General features: G+C 35.0%; 1 long non-coding RNA gene across 1 annotated transcript; it reads right to left on the bottom strand.

Moving 5' to 3' along the window:
- Window positions 1-753: 753 nt before the first annotated feature.
- Window positions 754-8,529, bottom strand: LOC144979630 (uncharacterized). Its single transcript, XR_013646746.1, has 3 exons — window positions 8,398-8,529; window positions 6,247-6,451; window positions 754-2,286 (listed from the first exon to the last, which is right to left on the bottom strand). It is a non-coding gene; the product is annotated as an uncharacterized LOC144979630 (long non-coding RNA).
- Between the last annotated feature and the right edge of the window lie 5,317 nt (window positions 8,530-13,846).

Here is a 13,846-nt window from a genome sequence, read left to right as displayed (position 1 = left end):
ATTATTATTATTATTATATATTATTATTAATATTACTATTTTTTTAAAATGACGCAAAATACTATAGGTCTATATACAAAAATGTTATTCTAGGTCCGGTTATCAGACCTACAAAAAAAATTACATTGACTCATAATCATTACTTAGCAACAAAATCGGTATGAAAGGGGTTTTATTTCTCTTTCATTTTCTTTTTTTTTATTCTTTCGAATCTGAAATATTCATCTAATCTTTTATAATGTCGCATTCCACAGCTCAAATTAATGAAAAACGATAGAGAAACCAGGACAAGTAATTCTATTTTGAAAATAATATACTAAATTTTATTCAATATTTCTTTTGCTAACAATCAAAGTAAGCATCATATATGTCAACATATTCGTATAAAACTAGAGCAATAGAAAAAAAAGAAAATTTCGAATAATAAACAAATAAATTCCTGTTTTCGTGAAAGCCTTTGGTGGTTGAAAAGTGACAGAAACAGAATCATACAGATAAGTCAGTTCAATGTATATAATAAAATTATCTGTACATGCTTGCTTTTTGTTTTGTTTTATAAATTTACAAGAAGATGATATTTATCATTTTATTTCGGAGTGCAATTATTACTCTGTGACCCTTATGACATTGCATATTAAGAATATGGAAACTAGATTTACAAGAATAAAACAGGGTTTTGTAAAGCAAAAAGTCATGAATAATTATCATATGAATATGTAATAAGATTCCAAACCTTTATAATTTTTTTCCACACTTAAATATAATGAATACAGGATTTCATCGTTTCATCTCTATCATTGGCCAGACAAAATCAATGATGAAGATGTATATGACAGATGCAGAGTACAACCAGTCAGTATTCAAATAAAGACACAAAGATGGAAACTGTTTTGAAAAGTACTCCGACGAGATGAAAATATTCTAACACAAACCTCGATGGATGATTATTTCAAACAAGGAGCCAAATACAGAGGGCGTACACCAACTTCTCTTACAACAACATTGAATCAAGATCTCAAAAATATATCAAATATATTGAGAAACAACAACCGAAGATTTGATTTCAATAACACAAGGAAACATCCAATTGCCTTAGCACCTTAATATACATGATGACATTCAAAAGCTTAGAACACTTGCACTGGGCAGAGATTTATGGAAATAACTTACTAACTGGATGCTAGAAACAGATTGACAAACCCGAAGTAACACACACACATTCACGGTTAGCGTCCATTGAGACAGCGCAGCCATATTAATTCATTATCTATCGCTCATTCAACACGCGACTTCATTCATAATTTTCGTGATAACTTGGGACCAGGAAGAAGAAGAAAAATAAGAAATATTATATCAAACTGTATGGTGAAATATAAAACCATTTTACTAAATATCATTACAACAAAAAGATACCGCCCCCCCCCCCCAACCCCGAATTTAACAAGAGGACAACAAAGAAGTCATCTACAATAAAAAAAAATAGTCGTCGAATGAATAAATTTTCTTATTGGGGCCACATTGTAGTCTCGTATCAATATAAAACGGTATCTTATAAAGCAATTTGAGCACGAGGGTAGATATTACAAATATATAATAAGTAGTAGTAATTGCTTGCTACCCTTTGGATAGGACGCTAGTCTTTCGCAAAGTACTTTCCGCCAGATCTAACAGACCCAGCTACCCAATCACTGCTTCGTGGACAGGGGGTTCAGGTAAAAATCTCGACTACACCCGGGATCGATCTCGGTCCCTTTGATTGTGAAGCGAGTGCTCTACCAACTGAACTATCCGGACCCCCAGAGTGAATATTGCGTTATATGAAAACTCGAGTTATGTCTAATGTCTGCATTCATAATATGCGCCCTTTACACATAAACTGTTCTCCTTATTTTCTTAGGTGTTTCAGACCCAAAAAAGTTTCAAACAACTATAAAAACATAATTTTTGAATTTCACATAAATAAAACAAAGTTATTAAATATATAGATAGCTTAATAAATATGCATCTAAAATCATAAAACATGGAAAAGGCGACAACAACAGGAAAAACTCTAGATTTTAATCACACATCTACTCAGCTGTTTTTTGATGATTTCCTAAACTAGAATTTGTGTTATCCAGTATACTGTAGTGAATGAATCTGCTTGACGTCGACTCATTTAAGTGGTATGTCATTGATTATTGGTGTCGATATTTTTAACTAAAATGAAGTTCCTTCAAGAAGAGAAACTCTTTCACTGAGGGTTGTTATTTGCTCCTTAAGAGGCTGGCCCAGGATTTCTGTAATCTGTTGATAGACAGAAGATACAAGGAATGTATTGTCCAGAAATGGAACAGTTTGAAATTTGAAACAAAGAATGCAAAATCTATGGATTATTTCAAAGTGTTAGTAGACAGGGAATTATATGGTGAGCGATGTATATATGACGAATAATACTTGTTTCCACTGCTGACGACATGGCTTTCAATCTTGTATGTATATATTATGCATTGCTCTATTTTTATGGTTATCTTCTATATGCGTGTGTGTGTGTGTTTGTGTGTGTGTGTGTGCTTGTCTGTGTGTGTATGCTTTGCAAGTCACGGTTAAAGATATATGTTTGTACACCACATATACATGAGTACATTTAAGTTGAAATACTATCTTTACCACGTGTATCATTATTGTAATCTTTAATCAATAGATTTATAGCATTACTATTAATATTAAGGGCATTCAAGGGATTTTATCCTATTTTGCCCTATCCCACATGTTATATTATCTTAATGATTAATGACTATGTGACCGATCCTGTCGTACTCGGTAAAGGGCAAGTCCATTTCATTATCACTGACGTGGCATTCAGAGACATTAAAAGGACCGTAGATTTACATTGTAGGAAACCATAGAGAAAAGAATGATGGTCTGCAAAGCCACTCCACACTAATAACATGTTCCCCTGGGGAAAAAAGTTGCTTTTACTCAGTAACAAGAACGTGCTGGAGCAAAATTATGATCACTAGTTTACAGATAAATGTTTTGACCTTAGTGATGATTTTTTATGGACTTTCCCAACAACAAATTTTAAAACATTTGGCCAGAAAACTCATTCTTCAAATATCGATCGATTACAATGAGCAATCTTGTCAAACAACTCTCACGCCTGGGACTTCATTAAAGGATTCCTGGAAGTCCCAGGTTTGAGAGTTTAGGATAAGTCGAGGGTCATTTTGATCAATCGATATTAATTTGAAGAACCAGTTTTCTGGCCTAAATTCCTAACGTGTTTTTTTTCTCTCCCAAGAATGGCAGAATCGTCTCAAAACCCGAGAGTAATCAGTACAAACCATCGATAGATATTGCTATTTGTGTTTGTTTGTTCCGGTCCCTTTTTGAGGATTTCAAATTGCTGCCATTTGTTTAAGGATTACCGTAACCGAGGTATATTAAAAAGGCGAATTTGAAAAAAGAAAATACCGAGAGTGGATATAACAGCATCATGTTAAGAGTAGATTGAAAAATCTTAAGCTGAGGCTGTTTTTCTCATTTTCACTGGAATGATTTTATGCCTGCAGATTGTTTGATGAGAGCATCATTTAAAAGTAAAAGATAAACAAAATTATGCTATTATTATCTAAACTAGGAAATAATTAATTGTACTGATGTATCCTGATGGAGTGAATATGATGCTTTAAATTAGAATTTAAGCCCAAATTATACAATTTGAGTTAAAGTTGACGTAATTGTACGTAATTGCAGGTCTGATAGCCTAAAATTATAATGAGCTCATTGTTGTACTAATGGAAATACTCTCAAACCAAGCTGATAGCTAAATTATAATGCTCTGTTGTACTGATGGAAATACTCTCAAACCAAGCTGATAGCCTAAAATTATAATGAGCTCATTGTTGTACTAATGGAAATACTCTCAAACCAAGCTGATAGCCTAAAATTATAACACTCATTGTTGTATAATGAAATACTCTCAAACCAAGTGATGCCTAAAATTATAATCAGCTCATTGTTGTACTAATGGAAATACTCTCAAACCAAGCTGATGGCCTGAAATTATAATCAGCTCATTGTTGTACTAATGAAAATACTCTCAAACCAAGCTGATGGCCTAAAATTATAATCAGCTCATTATTGTACTAATGGAAATACTCTCAAACCAAGCTGATGGCCTAAAATTATAATGAGCTCATATTTTTACTGATGGATATATACTCTCAAACCAGCTGATGGCCTAAAATTATAATGAGCTCATTGTTGTACTAATGGAAATACTCTCAAACCAAGCTGATGGCCTAAAATTATAATGCAGCTCATTGTTGTTCTGATGGAAATACTCTCAAACCCAGCTGATGCCTAAAATTATAATGAGCTCATTGTTTGTACTAATGGAATACTCTCAAACCAATGTTTGCTAAAATTAAATAGCGTCATTGTTTATTAATGGAAATACTCTCAAACCAAGCTGATGGCCTAAAATTATAATGAGCTCATTGTTGTTCTGATGGAAATACTCTCAAACCCAGCTGATGGCCTAAAATTATAATGAGCTCATTGTTGTACTAATGGAAATACTCTCAAACCAAGCTGATGGCCTAAAATTATAATGAGCTCATTGTTGTTCTGATGGAAATACTCTCAAACCCAGCTGATGGCCTAAAATTATAATGAGCTCATTGTTGTACTAATGGAAATACTCTCAAACCAAGCTGATAGCCTAAAATTATAATGAGCTCATTGTTTTACTGATGGATATACTCTCAAACCGAGGCAAAATATTGTTTATTACAAAATGTTAACTCAAGCCCATAGTTGCGTTCCGTTATCGGATCTGTTATTATGTGCACGATATCGTAAATGAGGAGAGTGTATTATTTCTTACATCTGAAATATCAAAAATTAATGTTAATAGGCATCAACAGTCACTTCCTTCGTAATGGCACATTGTAACTTAGTAACTGGTTCTAAACTATCGGAACAATGGCGGATGCCTTTATGAAATACTTCTCCGACGAGCATAAAAGTGTATCCGGAGGAGAAAAAATTATAAATCTGATCATGCTTTGACTTTTATCCATTCTGATCACATAACATGTGAAAAAGTTGTAGCCAGCATGAAGAATAAAAAGTACCAATTTTCTTTGTTTAGAACCACGCTGATTGCCGTTGCTGGGCGGCGTGACATCAGACTATTGGATCCAATTGTCACTGAATTTTCGTCATCCAGTTGAGTCCACCGTAATACGGGATTCCTGCTTTGGTCATAAATCATGTAGTGGTGATATTTTACCATTGGACAGTTATTGCATTAAACATTTCTTTTCTTTTTTTTATCTTTTTTTTTCAATGTTTTCTTTGTTGATGTTTTTAAACAATGTCGAAACTGAACATATATTAATGGTGGGCGGAATAAAATAAGGGAAAACCGCTGCTTAAAATGTAGGAATATAAATATGGTATATGCAATTCATTTAGTGCCTGAAAATAAAATAGGAATATATACAAGAGGAAAGGAAAGCCAACCCCCCCCCCCCCCCCCCAACAACCAACACTCAAAAATAAAACATGCAGCTTTTTTATTGTGATTTTTAAAAATTGTTAAATAAGGATGTATTGGCCACGATAAATTATTCATTTTTATTTAGTGTCTGTCATAATTGTAGGTATTGTATTAAATTAATTACATAGAAAACTACTTTAAATGTAATTTATACGTTGATCTTCTGCCCATCGAGTAATGGAAAATGCTTGTAATTTTTTTTAATCAAATTGATTTCGACATTTTAAAATTCTAATAATATGGAAGAGGCCAGTCGGGAGTTGCTTAGTGATTTTATTGGTCCCGACTGATAGATACTCTGCTATGGTCTAAGGGAGATGATCATAATTTTATCATCCCCTGATGTGACTAACGTAAATTTAGAGTTGATCTCAATCTTTGGTCACGTGCCTAACTCACAGACCTTGGTTTTTATTCAGTCCTTGTATAGTCTTATTTCTTGTTAGCGCGTGGACATGTGTGTAGTAATGGAGATGACGGGTTGTTTGATATAATAATGAAATGTAACTTTGTTGCGTTTAAATGTGTTTTTGTTTTGTTTGCTTTGGTTTATTATTGATTTTACTTGCTTTGAATTGTTAATTGGAAATTATAGGTAAATGTATGAGCTATATTCGCCTAAAAATAAACCATTGATAAGCTATAATATAAATCTATAATCTTATATTATCTTCATGGTATCCCACAATACTCACAAGTTGAATGAGCAGTTGGACAAGAAGGTCAATCAGTCTGTCCATTGGTCCTTCAGTCATCCTCCTTGCTCGGGGATTTGATCTCAAGAAATCCTGTACAGCAGGAAGTGATTTCCAATCATAAGCTTGTGATTGCTGCACAGCGCATGCGCAGAAGAACACAACAGCGGCGACGATTGCAAGACGTAGATAGGCCATTTTTGATCTGAAAAAAAAAATATTTAAAAAATAAAAATTAACCCAATTGAGCTAAAATGAGAAATAGGAATTGTGTGTTGTTCCTCGTATAATAGGAATTTCCAGGGAGATAAATCTGTGATCTTAACCCTCTCTTTATCAACGATAAGAAAATAGTCACGTTCGTTAAGATGCTACCAACAACTTTCTCATCTGATGATTCTTGTTTCTCATACTTGACACTGTATTGTAGCGCTCATTTTGCTGAACAATATTATGCATAGAATATACTTGTTAATCTTCTGTTTGAGTAAGAAAAATCTATTTTTGTGTTGGGTGGATGTGAAGTTTTGGGGAAAATTCTGAAACTGCTCGGTAAAGAGAGGGTTAAACTAAATTGAAGATATTAATAGTTCCTTCATGACCAAATTAATACGAAGCAAACATTTCGACCTCCTATAGATTAGACAGAAACCTGGTAGATTAAATTTAATATCATGTTGTGTTTGGCTATTCTGTCGTACTCTGGAAAAATCCATATAAAAACATTTGGCCAGAAAACTCGTTCTTCAAATCTCGATCGATTTAAATGACCCTCATCTTGGCAAAAACTCTTAAACCTGGGACTTCGCGAAGTCAATCGTTACATCAACTAAATTAAAATTAAAAACAAGAGAAAAAATAACTTGATTAATTATATAGCGCAATGTGCCCAAAGCACTTTACAAGTGGTTACAAGCCAACAGTAACACTTACAATGTAGTACGAGACATGACGCCTGTTAAGCAATATTACATATTTTCCCCGACAGAGACAGCGCTGTTAACAGCCAAATACTCATTTTACACCTGAATACCATGAGATAATGTGAGTAAAGAGCCTTTTTCAAGGACTCAACTATTCTCCGGTGACAGCAGAACTTTGAAACCAGAACCTTCCGATCCGAAGGCAAGTGTTATACTACTAGACCACATGGACGCTTAACATTGAGTCAGACTACAAGTGATATTATTCAGATATTTTTGTAACAAACTCTTTCAATTAGACATTTACAAAATAAAAATCGTTTGAGCGGTAGATTGAAATATTTCTTAATCTTGAACCTTTGTGTTTTGTAATCCGGTCTTCATGTGCGGCTATGTGGTCTAGTGGTATGACACTCGCTTTCGGATCGGAAGGTCCTGGTTCGAGCCTCGCTCGGCGCATAGTTGAGTCCTTTGAAAAGGCTCTTTACTCACATTTTCTCAACGGACTCAGATGTAAAATGAGTACCTGGCCTTTAGCAAAAGGCCGAAAAAGAAATTATAATATCGCCTAACAGGCGTCGTGTCTCGTTCTACATGTTAAGTGTTGCTGTTGGTTAGGGACCCCTTGTAAAGCGCTTTGAGCACGATTAGTGGATATTGAGCTATATAAAAACTCAAGTTCTTGGCAGCGATTGGGAAAACGCCATGAATTTGATAATACACACATGCATCTTTGAAAAGGATTATCATTTTTAAAAATGTCATTCTGGCTCAGCAATACAGTATCTACTCTTTTCGAAAGCGACATTACTAGTTTGCTGTTGTTGTTGTTGTTGTTGTTGTTGTTGTTGTTGTTGTTGTTGTTGTTATTATTATTATTATTATTATTGTTATTATTATTATTATTATTATTATTATTATTATTATTATTATTATTATTATTATTATTATTATTATTATTATTATATTATTGTTGTTGTTATTATTATTATTATTATTATTATTATTATTATTATTACTATTATTATTATTATTATTATTATTATTATTATTATTATTATTATTATTATTATTATTATTATTATTAAATTCATATCATCATTAGTTAAGAGTTAAGTTGAGGAAATCGGGTGATTATGACACAGGTTCAACACCACCACAAATTAATAACCACCATCCAAGTTTTTGAGTAACGTAACGTTATGTACGAAAATAATTTCCTACTTACTGATAGGGAAGAGTTCAGAATCGCTCAACGAAGACGGCGAGTGATGAAAGTAATAATATGTCTCAAGAATAGTGAATAACATTATTGCAACGAGTCCCCAAGATTTATAGCCTTGGTTTCAGGAGATAACGGATACAAACAAAAATTTACTTTGACGTAATTAATTTATTATCAATTATAAATCAACACGATTAACTTTCCGGATCGAAATCTGAATGAATATTTATTTACGGATATAATGGCCACAGTAAATTCAACGCAAGGCGTGTGGGAAGTAGGAAATATTATACGTTCACGGTCACAACTCACGACCCGGTCCTTTCACTAACCCTTAATGTCCACGTAATTATGTGTAAGACAAAAAGGTATCAATTTTTAAAAACTTGAGCCTTACAAAGCGCTTTATAAAGGGTCCCTGACCAACAGCAACGCGTAACATATAGAACGAGACATAAGCCTGTTAGGCGCTATAACAAATATTTATTTCAGACATAGACAACACTGGTAACGGCCAGGTACTTATTTTACACCTGATTTCGATGAGAGAATGTGAGTCAAGAGCCTTTTCCAGGGACTCAACTGTGCGCCGAGCGAGGCTCGAACTCAGAATCATCCGATCCGAAAGCGAGTGTCATACCACAAAACCACACAGCTGAACAATGAAATCGAAACAAATAGAAAAATAAAAAGTAATCAATTATCTATTAGAGACATCCTGAGTTTTTATTTATTCAATGAAACATGATTGTATCAAACAGAAATAAAAGGTAAATCTTGACATTTTGTAAAAAGTCCATAATTCGTGATGATTAAATGGGAGCGCAGGATATCGGTAGATTTCGTTAAATTTTAACTTGACAGTTTCTTTTATAAAGATAAGTCACAATACAAAAAAAAACAAACAAACAAAAAAACAAACAAAGAAAGATAAAAAAAAGAAAGAAAAAAGAAAGTGAAAAGTTAGTTGATAGAAATAATTTCACTTTTTATTTTTTGGTGGGGGGAGGGGGTGATTCCACTGATTGAGCTGTTGAATGCAACCCACGATTAATTTTCTTTCAGCCACTGCTGCCTTGTTTCGTATTTAATTAATTTTTGGGCTATTTCATGCTGAGTTTGCAATGGTGGCAAGATGCTACGGTTTGGTTTGTTTTGGGTTTTTTTTTCTGACATTAACATTTGTGGATATGAGGACTTGATAATAATAATAATTTTATACTGTTTTTTAATAAATGCAATCAAACTGCGACGCTCGTCCTACCTGTCTATCTCCGATTGCTATCAATCACAAGGAAAAAAAAAACAACAATAATATTATTAGTGACTTTGTGATTTATGTGTCGAAGAAAAGTAGAGGGCGGGGTCCGGGTTTGATGAAATTCATAGTTGGAGAGGGCTTACAAACAATAAAGAAAATTTGACTTCGTGTTATGTCAATAAACTGTTATGAGATTTTTGTTTGTTTGGTTATTCGAGTTGAAGGTATAACCGCCTTTAAATGATTTCCAGCAGAACCAACTGACCCTCCAGTTTATGAGCATTTTTCACAATATTTATATGTTTTGATACATTGATGTGCGGAGGGCACTGAAGAATTGTATCAAAGTGCTCATGACGTGTGTGGTTTGTTTGTTTTGTTTTTTGTGTGGGGGGGGGGGGGGGGGGGGGCGTTTTTAGGAATTTTACGGCCCTTCATCACTTATAGAAAGGACGAAATTGACGTCACTCAGCTCTTTGTTATTGTTTTCAGACAGCCATTTCGGTGATAAGTTCATCCTCATCATCATCATCAGCATCATCATCATCATCATCATCATCATCATCATTATCATCATCATTATTATTATTATTATTATTAATATCATTATTATTATTATTATTATTATTATTATTATTATTATTATTTATTATTATTATTATTATTATTATTATTATTATTATTATTACTATTATTATCACGACGACTGAGACTCCAACCCCCACCCACCCCTCCCTCCCCCTTTGCACTCCGCCAAGGAGTCTGATCATCCACCGAGGTCAAGATACTACGTCATAACGATAATAATACTATAAATAAACCACAACACTATTGCCTCAGGTATGTTTTGGATGGACAGTAAACAGGACACATACCCTGACCCTGGTCTACGTCAACCATCAAAGGATCACGCAGGTATTACTGCATTACACTGAGAAAATATCTTTTTAAATATTTTAGCTGGAAAACTTCCATTGTAGTATTATTATCTAAAAAAAAATGTTAATTGATCTTTTATACTGCGCAACATCCATTAAACGTGCTCAAAGCGCTTTCCAAGGGGTCCCTGGCCAACAGCAACATTTAACATGTAGGACGGGGCATGACGCCTATTAAGCGATTTTACCAAAAAAAATGTCGAACAAAGACGACGCTGTTAATGGCCAGGTACTCATTTTACAACTGAGTACGGTGAGAGAATGTGAGTAAAGAGCCTTTTCCGAGGACTCAACTATACGCCGAGTGAGGCCGTTAACAGCGTTGTCTGTGTCCGAAAAATATATTTGTAATGTTTTAATAGGCCTAACAGGCGTCATGTCCTGTCCTACATGTTAAGTGTTGCTGTTGGCCAGCATTGAGCACGTTTAGTTGATATCGCGCTATATAAAAAGCTCATTTTTTTAAAAGCTTACAGATCTTATTATGGACATGTCTCCTAAGGTCTAATACTCTTGTAAAGTAGCAAAAATAAAAATCTCATATTTCAGGCCACATTAAATTTAATATTTCTTGTTGACTTCTGGTTTAACCAAAGTAACTGCCCTACTACTCTGGAAAGACACGTATTTAAAAGTTTGGCCAGAAAACTTTTTGGCCTCCTGTTTAACTCCTAGAGATTTTTGCTACTTTTCAAAATTTGACAAAATGTATTAAAATGAGCATGTACATAGATCTTTTTATTCAAATACCGTTAACATGTAAAAATGAAAAACATTAGCTTTGATACTACGCCTATAATTGTCTCATAAACATTTAATAAATAGGCATAGGATAAAAGTAACCTGGGTAAACTACGGATATAGTCGGTGTTAGGGTTGAGTGAGTTAACCAATTAACTGTCCTACCCTGGAAAAACACGTATTAAAAAATATGGCCAGAAAACTCGTCCTTCAAATATAGATCGATTTACTTGGCCCTCATCTTGGCGAAAACTCTCAAACTTCACATTCATGAATCAGTTACAATCAGGGCATTTCATGTCTATTCGGTGGGACGAATGAGATCCCTGCAATTTGACATCGAACAAATACAGTCCAGCCTGTATTAAGACGGAACCAAATGGGCACGAGGGAAAAAATTCGTTATAGACAGGATTACGTCTTATACAGGTTTTCATTATTTCCCACGAAGAAGCCTAAAGTGCAAAGCACATGCTTATGTATCCATACTCACAGCCACACTAAACCATTTCTATTAGACGACACACAGAAAACGATAGACACATTTGTCATTTTTCTTGATAGTGCAATGTTTTTAAAAAAAGGTTTTGCATTTGTTTGTTTGTTTGTTTGTCATTGTTTTCTTGCTGATGTTGTCGACATTGTGGATTTATATCTTTTTGAAATGATCGCCTCCTTCTAAACCCTCTTCCGCACTAGGACAGGACTGTCCTGGGACAGTCCTGTCCCAAATCTGTAACATATAGAATTTAGAGAAATCTTCCGCACCTATTGGGACGGGACAAAACAGTCCCGTTGTGTCTCAAGCAGTTGTGAAATGCTACAAAATCAACGGGACAGGACTGTCCCAGTCCCGTGTTCATATCGTTTGTGATAGTAGAAAAATATAGCAGTCTTCCGCACTAGGACAAAAAAGTCCCCGACTTGGCGGCGCCGTGTCAAAATTGAAATGCCTGTCTTTATTTTCTACTTTATTTTCTACTACTACTATTACTACTACTACTACTACTACTACTACTACTACTACTACTACTACTACTACTACTACTACTACTACTACTACTACTACTACTACTACTACTGTTGCTTCTGCTGCTGCTAATGCCACTAATATATTAATACCTACATCCCTTATATTTTGTATTTATTTCCAATTCCATTGTATTTATTTTCCAACAATAGTCCACATTTTATTTTAGTTCACTTTCTATACTACATTATACAGTTCCTCCCCGCCTCCCCTCTTTTGACATAATTAAGTACGCACCTTTTATAAATTTCTATTGACTTACTTGACTTAGATGCCTTTCGCGTCTCGACCGAAAGATCGGGTCGCCTTGGCCGTTTCCAGTATTTCCTGTGTGAGGTGTCTCCAATATTGCCGGTCCTCTGCTAGGGTTCTCAGATTTTCAAGGTCCCCTGCCGTTATGAGACTAATGCTTTGTCCAAGTGTTGTGAGGTTTTTGTTTAGGATCACAGGGAGTGTTGTGATCGGTCTTCCTCTGAAAAGGTTCCCGTGTTTTTGGAAGTATCCCGACATGGCTTGGTTTGCTGGTATGTTTTTGTCCCTGCGTAGTATGTGACCGAAAAGTTGCCATCGTTGTTGTAAAATGTCAAGGGAGATTGGTCTTTCTTTTGTGATCTTATAGAGTGATTCATTTGAGATCTTTTTGAGGTATTTGAGGTCCAGTACCCTTCTTAGCTGTGTGCGATGGAAGGCATCCAGATGTTCTTCTTCGGATTTTGTCAACGCCCAAGTGCCGCAGTTATACAGAAGTACCGGTTTTACAAGAGCATGGTACAGTTTCAGTTTGGTTTTTCTCTTTATTTTGTCACCTCTAATCCATACATTGGTGAGTTTACTGAATGCGGCATTTGATAGCTGTTTTCTTCTTTGTACATCCTCGGTGTCTCCAATTAGTGAGCCGACTTTCTTTGTTCTTTTCCATCCCTCTTTGTTCCTCGATATTGTTGTAAATTCGGTTTTATTGGCATTGACTTGGAGGTTATATTTCATGAGGGTATTTTGTATGATGTCTATATTTGCTGGTGTTGATCCAATAAAATCGACATCATCTGCATAGGCGATTTCTCTAGGGATTGCATTCTCAATATGAGTCGTTGGTTTTGGAATGACTTTTCGAACTTCTTTCAGAGCGTGTTCTAAGTATATTGTGAACAGAATCGGGCTCAGACTATATCCTTGGGGGGGGGGGGGGGGGGGGGGGGGGGGTCCCGATGTTACTTTCGAACTGCGTCTGTTTTGTGGCCCCGTATATCCTTGGTTGTATCTTTGTGTTGCTGAGGAGAAATCGGATTATTCGGAGCTCGTCTTCGTCTACTATTTCTGTTAATATCTCCAAAAGTTTTCCTCTGTCGATCGTATCAAAGGCTGCGGACATATCGATTCCGGTTATTGTTATGGATATGTTTTCTTTGAGTGCCTTTGCTGCCAACCATTTATGTGTCCATACAACGTCCGATGTGCTTCGGTCTTGGCGAAACCCGCTTT

This window comes from Berghia stephanieae, chromosome 9 (assembly GCF_034508935.2).
Source record: "Berghia stephanieae isolate SIO BIC M18660-M18661 chromosome 9, UCSD_Bste_1.3, whole genome shotgun sequence".
Lineage (NCBI taxonomy): Eukaryota > Metazoa > Mollusca > Gastropoda > Nudibranchia > Aeolidiidae > Berghia > Berghia stephanieae.
Note: the sequence above shows the minus strand (reverse complement) of the source record. Positions and strands in the feature narration are given on the sequence as shown.